Raw genomic sequence first — 16,226 nt, 5'->3', positions numbered from 1 at the left:
AAACACCCTACCCCTCTGGCTCCTTCCCCCTAGTCATCCCAGAAACCTATTTTCTTTTGAGGCAGGGTCTCACCTTGTGGCCTGTGCTACAGTGCGGTGGTGTCCTCACAGCTCGCTGCAACCTCAAACTCCGGGGCTTAAGCAATACCCTGTCTCAGCCTCCCGAGTAGCTGGGACTACAGGTGCAGGCCACCACACCTGGGTGACTTTTCTCTTAGTGGCAGAGACGGGGTCTCGCTTTTCCTCAGGCTGTTACTACAAGTACAGCACTCGTCCTCGAGGTCCCATCAGAAGGAAAAGAAGTGGTTCCAGAGAAGGAAAGAGGTTATTATTTTGCAAGCTAAGGAGGAGAAATGGTAGACTTTCTACTCTCAAAAGGCAGGTTTCCCGCAACATAAGCAGAAATACAGACCTTTTAGAGGGAGGGCCCCTCAGTTCCAGGCTACTGTGGTAACTATTCTAATGGTCCCCTCTCTGCCAAAGACAAAGCCTGCGATCTCCGCCAGCCCCGCACCCGAAAGGCTGGTGTCAGGGCCTGGGATGGCTCATTCCCCAGACTGCTCCCGCCCACCTGCCATGGCGAGGACCTAGGCTTCCCTCTCAGAAAGAGTGGGGGGAGTTTTAAAAAGATGGAAAACATCTTTTGGCCTTGTTTTCCTCAGGTCATTTCCTGTTACAAGGCTGGTCTCCAAATGATGGCCTTAAGCAAGGCCCCCTCCTCCGACTCCCAGAGTGCTAGGATTACAGGCCTGAGCCACCGCCCCAGGCCACCCTGGAAAACTCCCAATCATCCCTCCAGATCTGTCCCACTTGCCACCACCTTTGTGAAGGTCCTAGTTGCTGTAAGAGATACCCATCGTTTCTTTAGATTGAAAAAACACCAAAAAACTAAAAGCAGCAACAAAAGGCCACCCAAATCATAAGTTTCCGATTCTACTCCCAAGAACACACCTTTCCTAGAAGGAAATTGTTGCAACAGAAGAGACCCTTAACTTTTTATTCCCTATTTATTTTTATCTGCATTTTCTAAAAACAAACAAACAAAAAAATGCATCACGGATTGTCGTGTGATCCTTGCGCAGGGGCCATGCTTATCTTCTGCGCATTCTTGCCAGTTTAGTCTATGTGCTGCCCAAGCTAAGGCGACTTTTATTTCCCACGTGGAGCCCGCATGTGGGGAGTCGGCGAGTCACAAGGGGGCAGCAGAGAGCCGCTCCTCAGCCCGAAGCTTTCAGCACTGGGAACCCGCGTCACGCCGGCCGGGCGCGGTGGCTCACGCCTGTAGTCCCAGCTTCTTGGGAGGCTGAGGCGGCGGGAGGATAGCTGCAGCTCAGCGGTTCGACACCAGCCTGAGCACAGTGAGACCCCGTCTCCGTAAACAAAAAATTACAAAAAAGACCAAAAAAATACTCAAAAACCAACAAAACCCAGCCGGGCGCCCTGGCAAGCGCCTGTAGTCCCAGCTACCCGGGAGGCTGAGGCAGGAGGATCGCTCACAGCCCAGGACCTGGAGCTTGCGGTGACCCACCCTCACTGCACTCTACCCGGGACGCCGAGTGACACTCTGTCTCCACAAAAAAAAACGGGCAAACTCCCCCTCCCCCCTCATTTTCACACAACCACCAAACCTGCTTTCCAATCCCTCTGCTTTTCACACCTCACAATCACACGCACACACAACACTCTTCCTCACCTCCATCGCTTTCACACAACTCACAACCGGGCCCCACACGCACACTCTCTCCATTCCAGCCCTACCTCCCCACTCACCCACACCCTCCTCACCCTCACCCTCACCCTCACCCTCACCCTCACGCCTGGCCCTGCACTCACGCTCCCCTACACACACCGCACTCACCAACGTTCCCTCACCACGCACTGCTCCCCGCCTCTGCTCCTGCTTTCACCTGCTGCCCACGCTTCGCTCAGCACCTGCTTCACACTCACAGCCCCCGCTCACACCACCTAGTCCCTCACTCTTCCCTTAGGGCTCACTGCCCCTCCGTGCTACACACACCCCGCGCTGTATTCGGACACTCACCCATTCGGGGACACTTGCCTTCTTGTTTACACATCTTTCCCCGCGTGAATTCTGCTGCCAGAAACATTCCAGTGCAAGTGTCTTTGTCCTGAAATGGCTCTGTGTCCTTTGCCCAAATGCCCAGTAGACGGATTGCTGGATCAAATACGAGATCTACTTTTAGTTCCTTCAGGTATCTCTATGCCACTTTCCATACAGCTTGTACTAGTTTGGAGTCCCCCCAGCGGTGTATGAATGTTCCTTTCTCTCCCCATCCACGCCAGCATCCCTGGTTTGGGGACGTTTGGATGAAAGCCATTCTCCCTGCACTTAGGTGGTATCTAATCATACAGGAATCAGTCTCAGGCCATGTAACAATAAAGGACCAGCCACCAGATTTACAAACAACTGGCCACCACCCACTCCAATGGCAATGTTTGAAAAAGAAATAGGACTGTAAATCTCAGCTCAACTATTTAGTCTATGCCCCTTGGGCCACTTGCAATCTTTCTGACCCCCAATTGCCTCATAAGCTAGGGATCCTTGCTTCCCAGCATCACCTCCTCACATGGTTGCTGTGGTAACTAAGGTCAAAGCTAAACTGCCTGGCATACAGTAAGTGTATCTATGGAAAACATCACTATTACCATAGAAAGAACCCAGGGAACTGTTACTGAGCACCGATTATGTGCCAGCACTTTGAATCCTTAAAGCAATCTAGTGAGGAAGGATGAGAGGTTCAATGACAGCTGGGGGTTAAATGACATGCCTAAGGCCACACAGTTAGCAACAAGAATAGCAGCTGACATGTAGCAGGCACTCCCTGTTCTAAGCATTTGCATGAGTCATCTATCTGCCTCTTACAAGGGTTCTATGCAGTGGGTATCATCATTATGCCTGTTTGACAGAAAAGGAAACCGAGGCACAAGGAACCGCGGCCACAGTCACACTGTGGAGTGTAAGTGTGGAGCGGGAGTAAGAGCTGAAGCAGTCTGGCTCCGGAGCCTGGGTTCTGCCCTCCACGCCGTCCTGCAGGGGTGGACTTTCACCTGAGCTCAAGCTGAGACAGAGCCCGGGCTCTTTCCACCGTGGTACGCAGCTTCCGAGCTAGTGTTACCGAGAGCTCCGCACTTGTCCTCAGGCCTCATAAGAAGAATGAGAACAAGGGATTTCAGGAAATGGAAAGAGTAGTATATTAATTTGCTGGATGCTAAAGAGGATGGAGGATCATGGTTGAAATGCCATTGTCCTAACAATAACCAGCAATACAGAGCTTTTAAAGGGGGCCATACAGCTTCAGGCAACTGCTGCTCAATTATAGTTGATGACTCTTGATTATTCCATCTCTGCCCAAGAAAACGCCATGACCTCTGACTCCCTGGGAGGCCCACCCGGACCTCCAGGACTTCCAGGACCTTCTACTGCCAGGTCCAGGTCCCGGGCAGGTGCCAGTACTGCAGAGCCATCTCCTGGAGCACAGAGGACAAAAGATATCCCCCACTCCACCAACACCCTGGCCTTAGGCAGGGATGCAGGTCCTTGTTCTCCAAAAGGAGTGGGGGATGTTTTAAAGAGACAGAAAACGTTTCTGTCACCTTTTCAGGCCCTTTCCTGTGTTACACCAGCTTGCCAGAGGCCGCCTCAAGACTTTCATGGAAATGGAAACCAACACCCCACCTCGACCCCACTACAGTCCAACATCCTCTACTTCTGCGACACGACCCCACCTCGGGTTCCTCTCCCCTCTCTGACTGCGGCTCTGTCGTCTTTGCAGCCTCAATATTCTCTCCCAGGCTACTAAATGCAGATGGGCCTCAAGTCTTGGTCCTGGGCCTTCTTTTCTTCCCCTCTCTGTCCTCCTCCCTCTTCTCTCTGTCCTCTTCCCAGGTTCCGTGTCACCTACATGCCACTGACTGCCAAAGTTACATCCCCAGGCCAATGTGCCTCTGACTCCAGACCCGTGTATCTGGCTGCCTCTGTGACGTCTCAGCCTGAGCGTGTCAAACACCTGTCCCACTCAGCATGCACAGAACCGACACCTGACCGCTCCCGCCAGACCTCTGGCCCTGCCGGCATCCAGATCTCCAGCCTCTTCCCTACCCTCTACTTACCTCCCCACCACGTTCCGTGGCTGTGGATCTTCGGGTCTCCAAACTCTGTCCTCCTCCCTCCGTCCCCAGGGTCACCATTGTCCTCATCTTCGTGACTGGCATTTCACCATGGTCCCTGAACTGGTTTCCCTGCTGAAACTACTTCAGGGCTTTCCCTGCATGTTCAGATAAAGGTCACAATTCTTGGCCTGGCCTCTGAGGCCCTTCGTGCTGTGGCTCTGTTCCTTCTCCAGCCTTGTCACCCCTCGGCTCCCCTTTGCTCTCAGGACTGACTCTGATTCTTTTCATTGGCATCCTTTTTGTGTCTCCTACATGCTCTATTCCCTCCTACCCCGGGACCTTTGCATATACTGTCCACTGCGTTTTAAAAAAAAATTTCTTTAAAAAAGTGTTTTGTAGGGACAAGGACTCACTGTGTTTCCCAGGGTGATCTTGAACTCCTGGCCTCAAGGGATCTTCCGCCCTTGGCTTCCCAACGTGCTGGGATTACAGATGTGAGCCACCTTGCAGGCCTGTCCTCTTTCTATGAAACCTGTCTTTGCCCGCTCACACCTACTCATCCCTTACATGTCAGCCCCACGGCCACAGCCTCAGAAAAGGCCCGAGGGTTCCCCTATCATGTGCTCTCAGCCAACTCTCCTTCCTAGACCCAATTATGGTTGTAACTTTACAGGTTTTATGTCATTCTTGATCACTGGGCTCTACTAAATTGTAAGCTCCTGTAGGGCTGGGATGGTGTCAGTCCCTCCCACCTGTGTGTCCCCAGGTCCCAGGAGAGTGCTGGGGACACAGCCGCTTCTTGATGAATATTTGTGGAAGGAAGGAATGAAAAAACATTGTTTTCCTTTTCCTGAATCTGTACCATGGCATCTGCCACCTAGGACCCAGTGAACTGTCCTGGCTAGAGCAGAGCTGGGACATGCAGTAACATATGGGGTCCAAGACTAACTACTAGTTGAACGGGCTCCCTCTCCCAGTAGTGCTTGCATCAGAGAAGTGGAAACCGGTAGGGTGGGCAGGTGTGTGTCGGTAATCCCGGCTACTTGGGACGCTGAGGGGCAGGGTCGCTTTAGCCCAGGAGGGCTGTAGAGTCAGACCTTGCATCCATAGGAAAAATAAATAATATGAGAAAGGAAGTGGCATCAGTCACACTTGAGCCGCGTTAGGAGGTGGGAGCTATGTGGGAGATGGGAGACTCTTTCAGGTGTCCCTCACATCACACGCCAGCGCCCAGTCCCCCTTCATTAGGGATGAGGCCAGAGCTAGGTTGGGCTATGACTGGCAGGACAGCCAGGCTTGTGTTGACAGTGAGTGGCGGCGGTGTCAGGGTGAATGCACAGCTCCTCCCTGAGCCTCCCTGGCTTCATGTTCGCCAGCTCCATTCTGTTGACTGCCTATTTCTGCAGTGCACACCGTGTGCCAGGCCCAGTGCTAGCAGCTGCGGGTAGAGTGGAGACTAGGACTGACACGGTCCCTGTCCTTGACTGGGGTGACAGACAAGCAGGAGATCACAGGCAACACGATAAGCGCTCTGAGAGGCGTAAGCATTGGGTGCTGTGAGAGCCCGGGGGAAGGGGACCTGACCAGCCTGGGGGTGGAGGGGATGTGCCCCTGCGCCCACTCTTGAAGAATGAGGAGGACCTACCCAGGTCACTGGGGTAGGGGACTACGAAGGAAGGGCTTTTGAAGAAGGAACACCGTGAGCCAAGCACAGAGACAGGAACCTGCACGGAGCGTGGAGGAACCGCGGGGAGTTCTGCTGTGCTGTACACGGTTGGCATTGCCAGGACAAGAGCCTGGAAGGGTGAGACATGCACCTACTGTCGAGCGTGGACACCGTTACCAGACAACGAGGAGGCTTATGTGCACAGTTTTCTCACAGAGCAGTGACATATTTGTGGTTTGGAAAGGTCCCTTGCCTGATGTAGTTTTTCTTTTCTTTCTTTTTTTGCTTTTGACGTGGGGCCTCACTCTGATGCCCACCTGGAGTGCAATGGCATGATCATAGCTCACTGTAACCTTAAGTCCCTGGGCTCAAGGGATGCTCTTGCCTCACCTCAAGAGGAACTAGGAGTGCAGGCGTGCACCACCACACCTGGCTGGCTTTCTTTCCAAAATTCTTTGTAGACAAAGAGTCTTGCAATAATGATCAGACTGGACTCAAACTTCTGGCCGCAAGTAATCCTCCGGCCTTGGCCGGCAAAGTGCTAGGATCACAGCTGTCAGCCTCCATACCTGTTCCCTGGCTGCTGTGTTGGGGAAGCACGGGAGCTGGACAGGCGCAGGGAGGCAGGGAGGTGTCACGTGTCCTCTAGAGGCCTCATTGTCTGTCAGAGGAATCAGAGGAAAAGGACACTCTGCATGCCAGGGACAGAGGAGAGGCCCTGAGTCTCCTCGGCCCCTGTGGTAGTTAGTGCAGTGTCTGTGAAATATTTTTGATGTGACCCATACTGAGAAATGCATATTTCACTATGACGCAGTATACACAGTCATGCACACACACACACACACACACACACACACATATATAACGGTACTATGAAAGAGAGGCAGATGTTGGCGCAGTTCCACTGAGAAGAGCTACCTAACCATTATGGGGGTCTCACAATGTAAATGGTTGCTTGGGATAACAGTAAGTTGGTCAACACTGGAGATGTTCAAGCAGAGGGTGGTCTCGTATTTTCTGGGAGGCTGCATGGGGGATTCCTGCATGCAAAGAAATGTTGGAGTGCATCCTTTATAAGGGCTTTTCCAGTCTTCAGTGTTGAAGAGTCTACACTGAAGTTCTGCAAAGTCCTGTTACTACAATGAGCTGTCCCTGCTCCATCTCTGCGTTGGATCCTACCCAAAGATCTTGCTCCAGCAGGTGTCCCCTGATGGGATCTGATAGTGTCTCCCCAAAACTCATGTGTTGGAAAGAGGTGGGGTCATTTGGAGGTGATTAAGTGATGAGTTGGGCGGCCTCAGGAAGGGGATTAGTGACCTTGGAAGACAGGTTGAAGGAAGCACCCGAGCCCCTTTGGCACCTTCTACCATATGAGGACACAGAGCAGGCACCATCTATGTGGAACAGGCCCTCTTCAGACAGCGCCTCTGCTGGTGCCTTGATCTTGAACTTCCCAACCTCCAGAGCCATGAGCAGTACCTTTCTGTTGTTTATAAATTACCCCGTCCCAGGTATGTTGCTATAGCAGCCCTAATGGGCTGAGACATCCCCTGTCTCCTGTACCATCAGGTTGTCCTTCTCTACCCAATCTTTTCTATTAGGGCCCAAATATGCTGTTTATTCTCAATTGAAGAAAGAGAAAAATGATTTCCTTTCACTATTCCCCCATCTCTCTCCTTCCCCTTTTCTAAACTGTTCAAAAGAGTTATCTGCACTTGCTGCCTCCTGTCTCCCTCCCCCAACCCTCTCTTTTACATACTCCTATCAAGCTTCTGCCCCCACCACTCCCCCAACGTTCTTCTTAAGATCATCAGCAACTTGGCTGTAAGTTGAGCCAATGATCGATTCTTTCCATCCTCCTCTGCCTTGTCCCATGTGCATAATGGACACAGTTGGCCTCTGCCTGCTCGTCCAGGACACCGCACCCCCTGCCTTTCCTCCTAGCTCACTGGGTCTCTGTCTCCTTTGTGGGCTCCTCCTCATCTCTGGACTGCTAAATGGTGGGGTGCCCCAGGGCTGTGTCCTCAGACCTCCTTTCCTTCCTAGTGTTTCCCGGTGGTCTCAACCTGACCCAGGCTTTACGTAAATGCTGGACGTGGCTCTTGCCTCTATGTACGGGACAAGTCCCACATCGCTACCTGCAGTCGGGACCTCCATCCTGAACCACAGACTTGTATAACCAATGGCCCCCGTGGCCTCACCCCCTGGATAGCCAGGTCACCCTGAACAGGCTCAACACCAAATCCCTGATGGTGAAACCTGAGCCTCCCACAGTCTTCATCCTTTCAGAGCAGGTGATTCCATTCCTGCACTCATGTAGCCAAAAGCTTAGGGCCATCTCACACCTACATCCAATTCATCAGCCAGTCCTGTCAGCTCTACCTTCCACATGTCCCCAGAACCCACCCACTGCTGACCTCCTTCACCACGCTCACGGCGATCTGAGCCACCGTTATCTCGCGCCCAAGTTGCTGCGCAGCCTCCCAGCTGGACTCCCGGATTTCATGGGGGGAGCCTGGAAAACATAAAGCAGATCTTGTCTCTTCTCTCCTCAGAAGTGCCCAGTGGCTCCACCTTTTCCCAAGCAAAAGCCCAAGTCCTCATTTCAACTACTCACCTCCTCACCCCCTCAGCTGCCGGCACTGGCTAACGTGCTTGCTATTCCTCTGACAGGCCAGGCAAGCTCCTGCACTAGGATGCTCTTTCCCCAGGCGTCTGTTGGGCTCGCTGTCACGCTTCATTCAGGTGTTAGTGCCGGGGCCTTCCCACTCTCCCTTCCCTGCTGTGTTTTCTCTGAGGAGTCAGCCAACCCAGCAAACTCTATGTTTTACTCACTTATTGTGTTTATTCTTGAGTGTAAGCTCCAGAAGGCAGGAAATTTAGTCTATGTGGTTTACTAAGGCCTCTCCGGCTCCCAGAGCGGTGCCTGGCACAGGGTGGGTGCTCAGTAAGTGTTTGCTAATCTCCCAGACACACTGGTACGTGACAACCACAAGATGCAGAAGGACAGAACAGCGTGATCCAACTTATGTTAAAGAACATTCCCAAAGCACCACGGCGTGTCTGTGTGTGCATGCGTGTGGATGTGACTGCAGGGAACAGAGTCTGAAGGATCACAGCAAAGCCAGGGCAGGGGCTGCAGCAAGGGTTATTCCCGGCGGGCCCGGGAATGGGGCCGGGTGCCAAAGGAGACTTCAGGCATCTCGGTAACGTTTTCATTTTGTCTAAGGAAAATGTTTTCCTGTATTACTTTTGTGGGATTTGAAACTAAAAATGAATCAGATAGCAATTATACATTCTGGCCGGGCGCGGTGGCTGACCCCTGTAATCCTAGCAGTCTGGGAGCCAGAGGCGCGAGGATCGCTTGAGGTCAGGAGTTCCAGACCAGCCTGAGCAAGAGCGAGACCCCGTCTCTACTAAAAATAGAAAGACATTATCTGGCCAACTAAAAATATAAATAGAAAAAACTATGCGGGCATGGTGGTGCATGCCTGTAGTCCCAGCTACTCGGGAGGCTGAGGCAGGAGGATTGCTTGAGCCCAGGAGTTTGAGGTTGCTGTGAGCTAGGCTGATGCCACGGCACTCACTCTAGCCCGGGCAACAAAGTGAGACTCTGTCTCAAAAAAAAAAAAAATGTATATATATACATTCTGACAATTTCCAGAAAGTGACCAGCAAAAGCCTCAGGGAGTCCCTAAGGGCTAAAGGCAATTCTCAGGGGTGCGCCTGCTGCCAGCCCCCAGCACATGACACACGACGCTTACGCAGCACCTACTGTGTGTCAGGCACTGTTCTAAGAGCTGGGGATACAGTAGTGGACTAGACAGAGGGAGCCCTTCCCTTGTGGAGCTGACTTTCCGGTGGGGACCCAGAGCCGCTAGACGGTGAAGGTGCAGATTCTGCAGCTGCAGGAGTAGCTTTCCTGAGGGCTGATGCGCAGGCCCAGGCTGCCTCGGGCCACGTACCCTTGTCCTGGGAATCCTTCCCTCTAGGGACTGGGAGGAGCCACCTCCTTTTCTGTTTTATTTATTTACTTTTTGGTCTTGTTTCATTTTTTTATTTCTTTTAGAGATGAGGTCTCGCTCTGTCACCAAGGCTGGAGTGCAGTGGCCACATCATAACTCACTGCAACCTGGAACCCCTGGGATCAAGGGAACCCGATCCTCCTGTCTCAGCCTCCTGAGTAGCCGGGACTATAGATGCACAACACCATGCCCGGCCAGTCTTTTTTAAAATTTTTCTTTCTAGAGACGGGGCCTCACCATGTTGCCCAGTCCAGTCTTAAACTCCTGGCCCCAAGTGATCTCCCGTCCTCGGCCTCCCAAAGTGCCGGGATTGCAGGCGTGAGCCACCGCACCCAGCCACCGCCTTCCCACTTGGCTCAGCTTGAGGATGGAACATCCCCGATCAGAGTTAACATGTACTGAACCTGTGGGGAGTGTTTGCTGACCGTTCCTCCACCCGCCCACCCCCTAGGCAGGCCACCCAGGCCGGGTCTGGCAGAAGATGGGGCTTCTTGCCTCTGGCAGGTTTGTCACCTCTTGCTGTCATCAGTGGGGTCCAGCCTGCCCAGGGGGAGCCCCTACCTTCCCTCCCACGCACTCAGCCAGGGGCCGGGAAGCAGCATTTCTCCACTCAGTCCACGTCACAAGGGACAGGTCATGTGCCAGCTTCTTCAGAGCCCGGACTGCCCTCCCCCACTCTTGTCACCTCCCTCCTTCAAGCCACTCTCTCAGACCCCCACCCTGGGTGGTTCCCCTTCATGGAGCCCATTGAAAGGCCCTAAGCAAAGGTGATGGGGGGGGCTTGTGTCCCGGTTGTCGCTGTGCCAGCAGCCTGGGCAGCCCCCAGCCGAGGCCTTGCCATGTGCCCCTTGTCCTGCTGCTGCCTGCTGGCTGCTCGGGGCTGCTGCCGTGGCCCATTAGCGGACAGTTGTCCCTACAGATGGGAGCAGGCCTCCAGTTAGCAGAGCCGGCTTAGAAGCCTTAGCCCTCCTGTCCCGAGCGCTCTGTGGCGGGGGAGCCTCGTGTCCAGGGCTTGCTGCTTTTCCTTTCCTGGGAGTGGAAGGGAATCCTGCAAGGCCGGTGCATCTGTAGGGAGGGCCCAAGTGCTTAAGGACCCAGGCTCTGGAGCCACCTGCAGGGGTTCAGTTTTCAACTTTACTACACGAGGACCTTAGGCACCTTGCAGAAACTGTGCCCCCTGCCTCATTCTGGGCTAAGGAGACGACTCATTTGTAGAAGGGGAGTGATCATATTCACAATACTTACTTCACAGGGTTGTAATACGTACTTCACACTGAGATGCATTAGTTATTGCCTGTGAAAGCTCTTAGAACAATGGCTGGCACATAGTAGGTGCTCAATACGCGAAGGCTGTTAATCCTCTGTCCTTGCTACAAGGTTCTGTTTCACCTCATGGTTCTGAGAGCCCCGAGGGCGAGACCTTACACAACGGGCTTTGGAGTCAGGCAGACCTGGTCTGACTCTCAGCTTGGAGACGTGACTGAGTGTCCTAAGGAAGGCTCTTGCTTTCTCTGCAACTCAGCTTCTCCCTCCAGAAAGTGGAGATCACGATAGTTACACCTGCCTGTGGGACTGTCCTAGGATCGCAGGCAGTTCTTCCAAAGAGCACGTGGCACAATGCCCGGCCTGTGCCAAGCCTCAGTCGATGGGGGTCGGGTTTTGCGGTGTTTTCTGTTCTGATCCTGACTTGGCTGTGACCTCCTGGCTGGCCCTGGCTTCATCTGTTCCTCTCCCTGGAGCTTGCTTTCTTTAGCCGTCACTCTGAAAGCAGCATCCAGCCTTCCCCTCGTGCAACTGGGGCCACTTAGCTCCCCACCCCTCTGGGTTGGTGCCTGGTGGGCCGTGACAGGTGCCCTGCAGGACACTAGCTGCCCCTGTCCATCCTCTGGCCCCCTTTCTAGCATGTGGACACCTCAGCTTCTGTGGGGATGGGACTTCGGGGCCCCTGGTCTTGACTTTGGTGGCTACACACTGAGGGCCAAGTCCACATGCTCCCAGGTTTCTGAGACGGCGCAGGTCTGGCCACCGTGCCCTGCAGTCCCGGCTCCCAGGTGGAGGAGGAGGCTGCTGCAGGAATCACTATCACCCCTCCCTGGCCATTTCCAGGCCTCAAAGTGACATTTCCCTGCTCACTTCACTGTCACCGAAGGTTGGGTCATGTGCCGTTTCTTCTAGAGCCTGGTCTGCACCCCCACCTGTTCCTGTCATTCAGCTCAGCTTGTCACTTCCCTCCTTCAACAGCACCTGAAACTGCCACCCTCATGCAGCCTCAGTGAGACAGCCGCTGTCCCTGGGCGCTCTTCCACCTGCCCCCCCCCCCCCCCCCCGGTCTGAACCTGCCCAGCATCCCCTCCGAGGATTCTAGCGCTCGTCCAGGCAGCCCTTTCCTGTGGCTTCTGTCTCTCCCAGCGCAGGTGTCTTCTCCGAGGCAGAAGCACACAGCCTGAACCTGTGGGACCCCAGGCCCCCGCAGGGCCCTCCCCAAACTCTGGGCTCCAAGTCATCTTCTCCAGGAGCCTGGCGGGCTGTCAGCTGGCCAGCTCTGAAGCCGCCTCTGGGGAGCAAGTCCTGCCAAGGGCTGGCCTGAATCACTGTCACGAGAGGAGCAGCTAGCACCACCCATAGAGACACTGGGCTCCACCCTCACGAGTGGACTCGCCCAGGAATTTGCTACCCCACTCCCTATGCGTCGAAAGCTGCTAACACAGGCGGCCAAGGAGAGGGAAACACCTTACTGTGATTGGAATCCTAGGTCTGCTGGTCACTGGCTGTGTGACCTTGGGCGGTCACGTCACCTCTCTGAGCCTTTATTTCCTCACCTGCAAAGTGGACACGAACAGAAGGCCTTTATTACCTCCCAGGCCATTTGTAGCATCCAGGGAGGTCGTGGGTGGGAACACTCTTGGTAAGCACACCGGTGACAAGGGCTGCTGCTGCTGCAGGGTGCAGGTGAGTGAGAGCACATGCAATCGCCATTGCTTCTCCTCTGAAGGACTCAAGGACTTTGCTCAAACAAATATCCTCTTCTGTTCCTGCAGCATTAATCCTGACCGCCACTCAGCCCACAGAGCATCGCCATCCACATTCACATATATCGGAACGTTTCCTCTCTTCGAAACCCACAACCTTCGGGGGGGCCACGGTGGCTCAGGCCTGGGATCCCGGCAGTCTGGGAGGCTGAGGCGGGAGGATCGCTTGAGCCCAGGAGTTTGAGGTTGCTGTGAGCCAGGCTGACGCCACGGCACTCTAGCCCGGGCAACAGAGTGAGATTCTGTCTCAAATCTAACAAACCAACAACAAAATAAAAGCCGAGAAATTTATTCCGTCACAGCGCTAGAGGTCAGAGGTCTTAAATCAAGGCCTCAGCAGGGTGGGTCCCTTCTGGAATCTCTGAGAGAGGATCTGCTCCAGCCTCTCGTGCCCCTTCTGGTGGCTGCAGGCAACCCTTGGCGCGCGTTGCCCTGTGACACATCACTCCAGTCTTTGCCTTTTGTTCACGTCACCTCTATGTGTCTTTTCCCCTTCTCTTCCTTAGTAGGACACCTGTCATTGGATTTAGGGCCTCCCCTAATCCAATGTCATCTCATTACAAGTTCTTTACCTTCATTACGTTGGTAAAGTCCATTATGCCAAATAAGGTCACCTATCTACGTGGACATATCTCGTGGGACAGGGTCCCTATTGACTGCAAAATGTTACTAAGAATTTGAAGACGCTCACAGAAGAGCACGAGACCAATTGCAGGACCCTGCTGAGAGTGGGGCCCTGTACAACTGCACGGGCCACACACCCATGAAGCCAGGCATGCCAACGGCATCCATGTCTTCCCTTCCTGCCATCAAATTGGGTGGGGCTTCTGGTCTTCGTCTTACTGGGCGTCTTGGCAGCGTTGGACACAGTCGATCACTCCGTCCTCCTTCTGACTGTTGCTTCACTTGGCTTCCGGGACACTGAGCTCTCCCGGTTTTCCTGTTATCTCCCTGGCCGGCAGTCAGTCCCCGGTGCCTTCTGCGGGCCCTGCTGTCTCCACGGCTAGAGTCAGGAGGTTGGAGAGTCTCGGGGCTCGTGCTTGTGCACTTCTCTCTGTGCACGCCCTTCTGTGAGGGTCTCACCTGGTCCCAGGCCTTTCAACATCCCCTCTGCCCAGACACCCGCCTCTCTGACCCCTCCTCTATGTTGCAGACACACAGACCCAGCTGCCCGCTCGACAGCTCCCCTTGGAGGTCTAACAGGCTTCTGAGCCTCAGCACGTCCTCACTGAAGTCCTCCCAGGTGCTCGCGTGAAAACATTCCAGTCTCCTAGTTCCTGTCTTTCCTCTCACACGTCGACGTGCAGTCTCAGCAAAGCATCCCACCCCACCTAGAATCAGATCGCCACTCCCTGCCATGGCCCACAAGGACCTGCGTGAGAATATGGCTGATTCCTCTGCTAGCTCACCCACCTCATCTCCTACCAACACCACCCCAGCCCACCCCTACTCTTGCTACCTACTCACACCAACAAACCACCAAGCTTGCTCCAGCCACAGGGCCTTTGCACTTCAAGCTGCCAGCGTACACCTAGTCTCTGCCATCCACTGAATAGGCTGGCTTTCCCAGTTTATGGTGTCCTGCTCAAATGTCACCTAGTCAGAGAGGCCTTCCTTGAACAACCTGTCCGAAATAGCACTGTCTGGTCCCTCTCTACTCCAACCCCTAGCTTCGCACTTAGCCATAGACATATTGTATATTCATTTACTCCACATCTATGTCCCCAGATAGAATGTAACTGCCATGAGTTTAGGGATTTGGTATTTTTCTCTGCTGTCATTTCCACCACCTAGCACAGTAGGTGACACATGTGTGTTCAATGGCAGAACGAATCAATGTGATCCTGTTGCTCTCCTAGCTTAAAATCCCACGATGTCCTATCGCATCTCTGTGCCTTTGCCCATGCTCTTCCTTGTCTTTGGAATGCCCTTCCCCCTAGTTGACCCGGAAACCTATTTTCTTTTGAGGCAGAGTCTCACCTTGTGGCCTGTGCTACAGTGCGGTGGTGTCCTCACAGCTCACTGCAACCTCAAACTCCTGGGCTTAAGCGATACCCTGTCTCAGCCTCCCGAGTAGCTGGGACTACAGGTGCACGCCACCACACCTGGGTGACTTTTCTCTTAGTGGCAGAGACGGGGTCTCGCTTTTGCTCAGGCTGTTACTACAAGTACAGCACTCGTCCTCGAGGCCCCATCAGAAGGAAAAGAAGTGGTTCCAGAGAAGGAAAGAGTTTATTATTTTGCAAGCTAAGGAGGAGAAACGGTAGACTTTCTCCTCTCAGAAGGCAAGTTTCCCGCAACATACGCAGAAATACAGACCTTTTAAAGGGAGGGCCCCTCAGTTCCAGGCTACTGTGGTAACTATTCTAATGGTCCCCTCTCTGCCAAAGACAAAGCCTGCGATCTCCGCCAGCCCCGCACCCGAAAGGCTGGTGTCAGGGCCTGGGATGGCTCATTCCCCAGACTGCTCCCGCCCACCTGCCATGGCGAGGACCCAGGCTTCCCTCTCAGAAAGAGTGGGGGGAGTTTTAAAAAGATGGAAAACATCTTTTGGCCTTGTTTTCCTCAGGTCATTTCCTGTTACAAGGCTGGTCTCCAAATGATGGCCTTAAGCAAGGCCCCCTGCTCCGACTCCCAGACTGCTAGGATTACAGGCCTGAGCCACCGCCCCAGGCCACCCTGGAAAACTCCTAGTCATCCCTCCAGATCTCTCCCAATTGCCACCACCTTTGTGAAGGTCCTAGTTGCTGTAAGAGATACCCATTGTTTCTTTATATTGAAAAAACACCAAAAAACTAAAAGCAGAAACAAAAGGCCACCCAAATCATGTTTCCGATTCTACTCCCAAGAACACACCTTTCCTAGAAGGAAATTGTTGCAACAGAAGAGACCCTTAACATTTTATTCCCTATTTATTTTTATCTGCATTTTCTAAAAAAAAAAAAAAATGCATCACGGATTGTCGTGTGATCCTTGCGCAGGGGCCTTGCTTATGTTCTGTGCATTCTTGCCAGTTTAGTCCATGTGCTGCCCAAGCTAAGGCGACTTTTGTTTCCCAAGTGGAGCCCGCATGGAGGGAGTCGGCGAGTCACAAGGGGGCAGCAGAGAGCCGCTCCTCAGCCCGAAGCTTTCAGCACTGGGAACCCGCGTCACGCCGGCCGGGCGCGGTGGCTCACGCCTGTAGTCCCAGCTTCTTGGGAGGCTGAGGCGGCGGGAGGATAGCTGCAGCTCAGCGGTTCGACACCAGCCTGAGCACAGTGAGACCCCGTCTCCGTAAACAAAAAATTACAAAAAAGACCAAAAAAATACTCAAAAACCAACAAAACCCAGCCGGGCGCCCTGGCAAGCGCCTGTAGTCCCAGCTACCCGGGAGGC

At 53.7% G+C, this 16,226-nt stretch overlaps 2 non-coding genes across 2 annotated transcripts; both read right to left on the bottom strand.

Moving 5' to 3' along the window:
- Positions 1-1,037: 1,037 nt before the first annotated feature.
- Positions 1,038-1,140, bottom strand: LOC138379309 (U6 spliceosomal RNA). The gene has a single exon (XR_011232081.1). It is a non-coding gene; the product is annotated as a U6 spliceosomal RNA (small nuclear RNA).
- A 14,647-nt stretch (positions 1,141-15,787) lies between these two features.
- Positions 15,788-15,897, bottom strand: LOC138379306 (U6 spliceosomal RNA). Its single transcript, XR_011232078.1, has one exon. It is a non-coding gene; the product is annotated as a U6 spliceosomal RNA (small nuclear RNA).
- Positions 15,898-16,226: the final 329 nt, after the last annotated feature.

This window comes from Eulemur rufifrons, chromosome 30, assembly GCF_041146395.1.
Source record: "Eulemur rufifrons isolate Redbay chromosome 30, OSU_ERuf_1, whole genome shotgun sequence".
Classification (NCBI taxonomy): Eukaryota; Metazoa; Chordata; class Mammalia; order Primates; family Lemuridae; genus Eulemur; species Eulemur rufifrons.
Note: the sequence above shows the minus strand (reverse complement) of the source record. Positions and strands in the feature narration are given on the sequence as shown.